At 37.6% G+C, this 7,925-nt stretch overlaps 1 long non-coding RNA gene across 1 annotated transcript; it reads left to right on the plus strand.

The window, feature by feature from the left end:
- Positions 1-4,430: 4,430 nt before the first annotated feature.
- Positions 4,431-6,824, plus strand: LOC134165724 (uncharacterized). Its single transcript, XR_009965630.1, has 2 exons — positions 4,431-4,940; positions 6,581-6,824. It is a non-coding gene; the product is annotated as an uncharacterized LOC134165724 (long non-coding RNA).
- Positions 6,825-7,925: the final 1,101 nt, after the last annotated feature.

A 7,925-nucleotide genomic window follows, 5' to 3' on the forward strand; every position in this document is an offset into this window, starting at 1 on the left:
TTTTTGGGAGTCACCTAGGATTAAACAGTATCATCCATAGTGATGAGCTATAAGGAGGTTGTGTGAACATGAATCTCCTTTTCAAAACAGAAGGATTTATACTTATTGAAGGCGGCTTGCCTTTGGTTGAGTTCTTCCAGCACATTTCTCTTGAAGTGGAACAAAGCTCTTGCAAGTTTTCAAATGGTATAATTAACTTTAGTAGAGCTCTCTGCTGTCACTGCTAAACTGTTTCTAGGTGTGGAATTTAAATAGCTAGTTCAAATACTTTTACACTATGGTCACCTGCACAATTCAGACATTCCCTGTAACACAATTTCCTGAACAATGGCTGACATCTTGTGCTTTTATATTTGCCTATAGCATGCTGCTACAGAGGATAACTGTATATACCATCAATAGAGAAACTGAAACTCCTGGAGAGACACAATAGGAAAAAAAACCCTAAGTTTCTTATAATTTAGCAGATTCTCATTTTCTTCCAATTGTTTGGCATTTTCCACTTGAGGTAAGCTGGTTATCCATTATCCAGTTGCAGAGACACAAACCAGCATTACCAAACGCTTAAAATAGGCTAAAGAGCTCTTAAATGATTTCCATTGCATTACTGAGAAACATGGAACTAGCAACTAAGTGATGGTCTGAAGTATGGTTTTACTTGTATTTATTTTTCTGCAAATTTTTCTGTAACTTGAATCTTTAAGACACAAGTAATATGATCATTCCCAGTGAGTGCCAGCAACATTTTTATGTGACAACAGAAATACAGCTAGTTATAAAGGCAAACACGTCAAAAGCTTATTAACTAATCATAACACATATATTAAAATACTGGGTTTTCCACCTGTGCCTCACATATGTATGTGGAACTTTTGCTGGAGCCAATTCTACCTACTTCTTCAGTTAATTCAGGTGGAGTTGCAAGTAGTCAATACTACTGAGGCTGTTTAATAAGGGCTTAAGCCCACAGCATTTGGAAGTGGAAATAATCCTTTAAAAAAGGAATTTTATAGAACTGGACATTTATTATGTAAATCAATAACATCTTAAAGAACCTATAGCCCTCAATACTTTACAGAGGTTTTGAACCATCCTACAGGATTTAATAGGTAAGGTATATGGTATGCAGGAGCCTTTAAAAAGCAACTATGCAAAGCATATATTTTGAATCAAGTCCCCAAATGTTATATCTTAGTTTGCATTGGACCTTATTAAGTGCTAGTGTGAATAGGACAATTCCATTAATCTTGTGATTTATCAGTTTTTTCATGCCCAGCTGACAAGATTTAGGAAGACAAATTTTAATTTATGAACTTTCCACTAAAGCAAACAAAAAAAAACTTCAAGACTTCCCTGGAAACAATTTTTTCTAAGAGCAAATGGTGATATCAGTTATTCCAGACCAACTCCTTTTCTCACTTCTTAAGTTTTTTAATAGATCTGTTTAGAAAACCCACTCCATACAATCCAGAGATTGTGCAAGTATGTGGTTTATCTCATTGTATTTATCTAACTAGCTGTGGATAAGAAAATATGTTTTTCTTTTATCTGAGCACTGGCAAAAGGAGTTTTTCCTTTAACAAATCCCATTTTACTCTATTAAGAAGAGGAATTCATGATGAGTCAGTGCAGTTACTCTAGTCCTGAGATGTCCCAGTTTCAGAATGGTTTGGTTTATGCTTAAACCTTTGGTAACTGGATAATCTGTCATTGATTGGGAAACACATTAATTCACATGGGAAAATGAAACTAGAAGTGGTGAAAATTTGTTACTGCTTCCTTATACAACTGCTATCACAAAATAAAACCTCTCCTTTAAAAAAATCTTCTGATGTTAAATTTGGTGCTGGATCAGCTGCAGTAGAAATAACCAAATTTCTACTGGCTAAAGTATCCCAGGACTTCATTCTCAGTATTTCAGAGCTTCCAAAATACAGAAGCTAACACTGCTTTTTATCTGGTGTGGCAAAGTTATCAGGAGTTGTTTTCTTACGAGCAGAGTTGGTGGTTCAGCTTTTGAAAGGAGCGGTATATCCAGCATGTTGTGGAACTCCTGACAATTTATTTTGCTTTTAATTACAGAGATGAGACTATGGAGGTTCCTAAGGAACTGGCCACAGGAATTTCTTATGTATGATAACCCCATATTCCCTGAAAAAGAGAAGGGTGTAGAATGAGTAATGTTAAGGTGTAGTAATGACCGCACAAATGGTTTGCAGGAAGGATTAGGATCAAAGTGGAAATGGCTACTTTACCTTAGAAGCTTCTTAGGTGATGACAATAAAGAGATGAGAAAAACAGTAATGATGTGTCACAGTTTTTACACCTCTCTAAAAATATAAGTATAGTCACAGTGGATCCCTGATGAAATCTTTGTAATACTGCAAACCCAAACAACATAAGACCGCCTACCTGGCCAACCCTTTCAGCTTCTGGATGTGTATGACTGATAGGCACCAACTATGGAAATACTTCACAAGGGGCAGAAAAATAAGGTTTTCCATGGGGCTTATTGTTTTCAGAAACTCTTTTGGCTCCATAAATAGAGCTGGTTCAAGTAAATGCAAAGAATGCTCTGCAGCTATTTATCCCTGTGTTGTAACCTGGGGAGGCTGCTGACTGGGCTGACAGCTCTCCCACACATGCCACACAGGAAAAAAAAGACTCAAGCTTCACAGCACAAGTCCTCACTTGAGAAAAGGCTTCTAAGGAAAGAAAGCTCTGTGAATTCCCCCCTCACTCATTGGCTTCTGGAGGTGAGATTGGACCTTGGGACACAGTTTCGACAAAGTCAGTTTGGCTTTTGGTACTGCTGCACTACAAGCAGGTTAAGGGGATAGCAACACCTCAGAAGTGAGCAGACCCACATCTGCAGAGTCAGCAGAGGCATTATCTGGAAGATTTTTGACGTGGGGTCCCTTTTACTTTAGGCATGGATAGGATTATGAAAAGGACATGCTAATGTTGGCTAACCACAACAGACATGCCCTGTTTGACACTACAAAAACTGATGAGACTGTAAAAATTCCTTGGGGGCTTTATGGAAAATAGATCCTTGTTTTAATTCTGTTCTATGATTAGTTACTGCTTCATTTTTTATTTTATTTTTTTTTTTTTTACGTCCCTAGGGGACACCCACTGATTTAGTTCATAATTCTGTGCAGTTTATAAACCAGATTTTGCTTTCTATCAGCACAGCAATACCACAATGCCATGTGAGAACTCAAGGGTTCATGTATCAGTGGTACATTCAGAAAGCCTATTTAGAATTTACCATGGATCACATTATCAGATCTTTTTTTTCCCAGCATTAGATCCACCAAAACATCTGTGAGCCTGTGCTGCTAAATAAAAGCTCCTGACTTTCAGAAGAGAATAAAAGCAGCTCTTGTAGATCTTGTGTTTATAGCATGTCATATGGTACAGTTTGGTCAGAATATTTTTGAAGTTAAATAGTGTTTAGAGAAGTTCCAAAACAAAAATCGATCCAAGAGAAAACAAAAAAAAAAAAAAAAGAGATGAAAGATTCTTAATTTGTAAAATGTCAGCCCTGCTTCCTTTGAGCAGGGCTCATCTATAAGAAATGGCTGTGCAACTCTAACAGAGGGGACTCATTTCTTTTTCAACTGAAATAATTAAGCTTTTACAGCCATGGAGGGATGGTTCTGCCTTATTTTAAGCACAATCAGTCCTGTTTGGTAAAGACAAATATTTGCACTCAAACTTGTCCACACACAAGGATGCATGCCCCAATCCCCTTGCTCATGAAGAAATATTCCCTGAGTGCCGGATTGCCTACTGAAACACCCCTACAAATACTTGAACATGTAGCTGCAAACTCATTCCAGGTGTGCCACATGTCAGTGCAGGATTTAGAAAACCGAATATCTTCAGAGACAGTACTTTGATCTTTCTGTTTAAGTACAATACTAAGATAAACTAAAAACAAATATCCTAGTTGAGCATGTTTTAGTAATCTGCCCAGGAATGCAATGTTCCCTAAAAGCAGATATATGGGTTTCTCTTTCTGTCCTCTCATGAATTCAATCCCTTTTTTGTTAATGGACCTATGAATTAGTTTTTCAAGCTACAAATTCCCAAACAGGCTTCTCATCAACTCCTGTGTAAGTAAGAACACACTGCTTGTGTACAAATTCACTAGTCAGACCACAGCTCACACAGCCTTCTATGTCTTTCCTCTAGTGTGGATCTTGGGAGTTTCCATTTGTCTGAGTGAGGGTTATTTATCGAGCAAGTGACTCTGGTTCTAGTTCACCTGAGTCTCATGACAGTGTTCTGGATACATAATGGTCAAGATCTCAGTTTGTCTTAAAATGGACAAAGCAAATTTCTAGCTTCTGTGACTGAAACAAAAGTTCTAAAATGCAGAATGCTCCTTTAAACTGCAGAATCCAGAAGGCAAATAAAACGCTCTTCTCATCTTTGTATTTCAGGTTCTTACGGTTTTTAGCTAGTTTCTTTCTTTAGAATTTGCTTTTTTTTTTTTTTTTCTGTAGAGAAGGCTTCTACTTACCAATTTTTTTATACTTTGAGACTTTCAAAGAGCTTTTTCTGGCCTTCTAACTGTAAATGAAATCAGGGTAAAGCCAATTTCATTATAACTGAAATAAAGGGCAATTAGCCTCCAAGCAGCAGCAGCCACCAACTCCTTTCAGCAAGAAAGTTAAGGTTAGCATGCCACGATCTATCCAAACCAAAGAAAGATCCAAAGGAGCTCCTTTGTTGCAATGCTCAGGGCAGTCCTAAAGAAAAGGCTGGTGTGAGCCCTAAGAGGAGACGCAGCCTGACAGTGGGCAGTGTTTGGTGCATCAGAGGAATTTGCAGTGCATGTGTCAAACCAAGTGCTTTCCTCTCAGTGTTCTGAGAGGGGTGCAGGAGGTTTTCCTTTTCCTTCATACAAACGGTCCTGCAGCCTGAAGGTAAGGGTCTGATGCTGGACAACTGAGACTGCATTTCTTATTTACTTGTTAGCTCCCTGCCTGGATAACTGTAGATGTGAGTAAGTGGGCTTTTCCTCCTGTCTTTCCTTCCTTTCTTTTTTCTCTTTTTTTTTTTTTTTTTGAATTGCATCAGTGGAAATAACATATGTCTGGGAATATTAGGGCAAGTGGAAAGAGAAAACAGCCTCTTTCCTGGAATATAGTGTTATGCCATGTGGGTCAGAAGTGGATGAAGCTAAACAATGACAAAAAAGAGTGCCTTTATATGTACATTTCTTCTTGTTCCTTTTTGAGACATAAAATCCTTCAAGCTACTTATTTTACCATAAAAACAATTACTTTTCTGCCCTTTGGGTAACTGGATTCAGGTTGAAGCTACTGTTAAATGATTAGTTTCTATTATTTCCTTTTTTTTTTCTATATTAGTGCTGTCAGCATATTCAGTGCCTGTTTTAGTAAAGCTTATGTTGCTCATGAAAGATTGCAACAGACTCTGTGTTTCGTACACACAAGAAATTACTACTTGTAGCTAGCAGGAAATATGTGAAGTACTGAGATGGGAACTTCCTGGTCTGTATTTAACCCTGCTATTTTGAAAAACGCTTCAAGAAAGGGTCATTTCCATAGTTTAGAAGGGACAAGAAATTTCAAAATTAAAAAAGGCATCAAATAAAACAAGTCATCCTCAGAGAACTCACTGGGAATCATTCATTTGAGCTCACCCAAGAAACATTACTTTAAAGTTGTTTACAATGCCAGGTTCTTGGATTACAAATTCAAGCTATTTCCTTAGTAAAAGTGCTTTTTTCCTCCTCCTTTTTTTAAACAAGGTTCCACTTTAAAATCACAGCTTGATTTTCTAAAGAAACACATACCTTACAAGCATATCAAAGAAGTTAGATTTTTTTTTTTTTTTTTCATGGAGGAAAAAGGAATTAATGTGTCTGAAATGCATGTTCACCAGTTTAGTGTAGCTTTAAGTTTAGTGGTAGCTTTAAGAATCACTCCTGATTAACTCCAAATGCTAATGAAGTTAGCAGGCCTTTGCACATGGTTCAAATTAAATACATGATCAAGTGATCTACTGGATGTGATAGGCTGTGCTCTTCAGGAGACTCAAAAAACACTTTTAGCTGTTTTTTCTTGTTTTTTTTTCCTTGAGAGTACATGTAAGGCCTCATGACCTGAAGCATTTCACAAGTTCATTTCTGTTTTACCTTATCATTAATGCAAAATCTGAATATTAGTCAGATAAAGGTGTTTTGTCATTTTATTTTTGGGTGGTGAAGAGTTCAGGAAACAATTCTTCACTTAAAAATCTTCTTCTGATGTAATTCTGACATATAAAAAAACAGTATTTGAAGGTTTAGAACTTTGGATCACAGGGACTTTGGTCTAACGTTGTCAGATATAAAATGAAATTTTCTAGCCTGGTTCCTACAATTGTTCAGCAACCCAAAATGGCTTTTCTGCTTCAGTTTTACAGAGTAGTCAGGAAATTTATTGTTTTCCTTTGCCCAACATTCCGCTTTATCTGGAAAGCCTGTGTTTGACTCTTAGGAATGTGATGCTCTTTAACAGTGCTTGTTAATAATTTAAAATTCTTGGATCTTTTTCAGAAAGTTCAGACTCTGGGAAAGCAAACTTTTTCACTACTATGAATAAACTCCAGTTGACTCAACTTCTCCAACTTCAGCAACTGTCATCAGAATGAACACTACACAGAAACATTGAATTTACCCTACCAGTCTTCCAATGCCATGAAAGAGGCAGTAGGTGCTGCTCTGAACTTAGCAACTTTTCTTCTCCAAAAATGAGTCCAGAACCAACAACAAAGAATTTGCATTTACTTCTCACAGATAATATTCTTCCCGTGCAAGTTGTTTGTGCCTGGCAGGATGCCCCAGCCACCAGCCCTTGAAATCCACAGACACTCATTCATGCTGACACCAAGTCAATTAGCTGTTTTATTTTAGCTGAGAAGAGCAAGTTTCCAGCTGGACAACTGTCTCTAGTACTTTACATATATTGGAAGATGCCACATAACAATGTAAAAAAAAAAACAAACAGCTACAGAACTTTGGCTCAGTGCCTACAACTTACAGTAGCTTGTTTTGTTGGCTGTAGTACTCTAGGGAGAGAAACAAAGGGTAGGTGAGAGAATTCCCCTGATATTTTTGAGATCTGAATAAGAAATAATCCAGGATAAAAATGGCTCATGCAAAAACACTACACCTCTGTGTTGTCACAGCAGCATCTTTCCTCATCATCCTGTGTGTACCAGAGTCACCACTTAAACTGATACCCAGTGATCTTTACCTTCCTCATTATTCAAATCAGCCATTCTAGAAATCCCTTTCTTTGCCTTTTTTCAATTTCTGTATTAGATGCAGGTCTTTTATTTTATTTGAGGCCTGGTACAACACACTGAAGCCTACAATACTGTTTTATCTGTCTTCATCTCCTGTTGTTTGGGAGACTTCCTAATACCCTTCCCTCTTTTTCATACACTTTCTTTATGCCCAGTTACTTATCCTGTGTAAGATAGTGATTTTAAATTCTTTATGTTTACAAAGCACCCAATTCTCAGTCCTTTTTTTCTTTTCATCATGCTGGAGCTGCTGCTGCTTTCCAGTCTGAGAGTATCCCACTCTCAGAAATACTCTTTTTTTCACCTAAAACCATCAGGGCACCTATTCTTTGAGTAGTTCCCTTTCCTTTTTTGGCCAGTGTGCTGAGGCCTGGGCATGCATCCCCAATGGACTTAAGGGAAACTCACTGTGTACTTGTAACCTTCTCTCCTGATGAAGTGGGTGCCTGCTCTATTGCTGGAGGATAAAGTTATCTGTAATACTGTTGCTGGTAGTATGGGTAAACAGTGGTTAGCAATGGTGACACAATTACCATGACATTAAGGGCCACATGGAGACTACAGTTAAGGTCTGTTCTCTTCAATACGCTTCT

This window comes from Pezoporus occidentalis, unplaced genomic scaffold, assembly GCF_034315485.1.
Source record: "Pezoporus occidentalis ecotype Australia unplaced genomic scaffold, CSIRO_AGI_Poc_V1 ctg247, whole genome shotgun sequence".
NCBI classification, from domain to species: domain Eukaryota; kingdom Metazoa; phylum Chordata; class Aves; order Psittaciformes; family Psittacidae; genus Pezoporus; species Pezoporus occidentalis.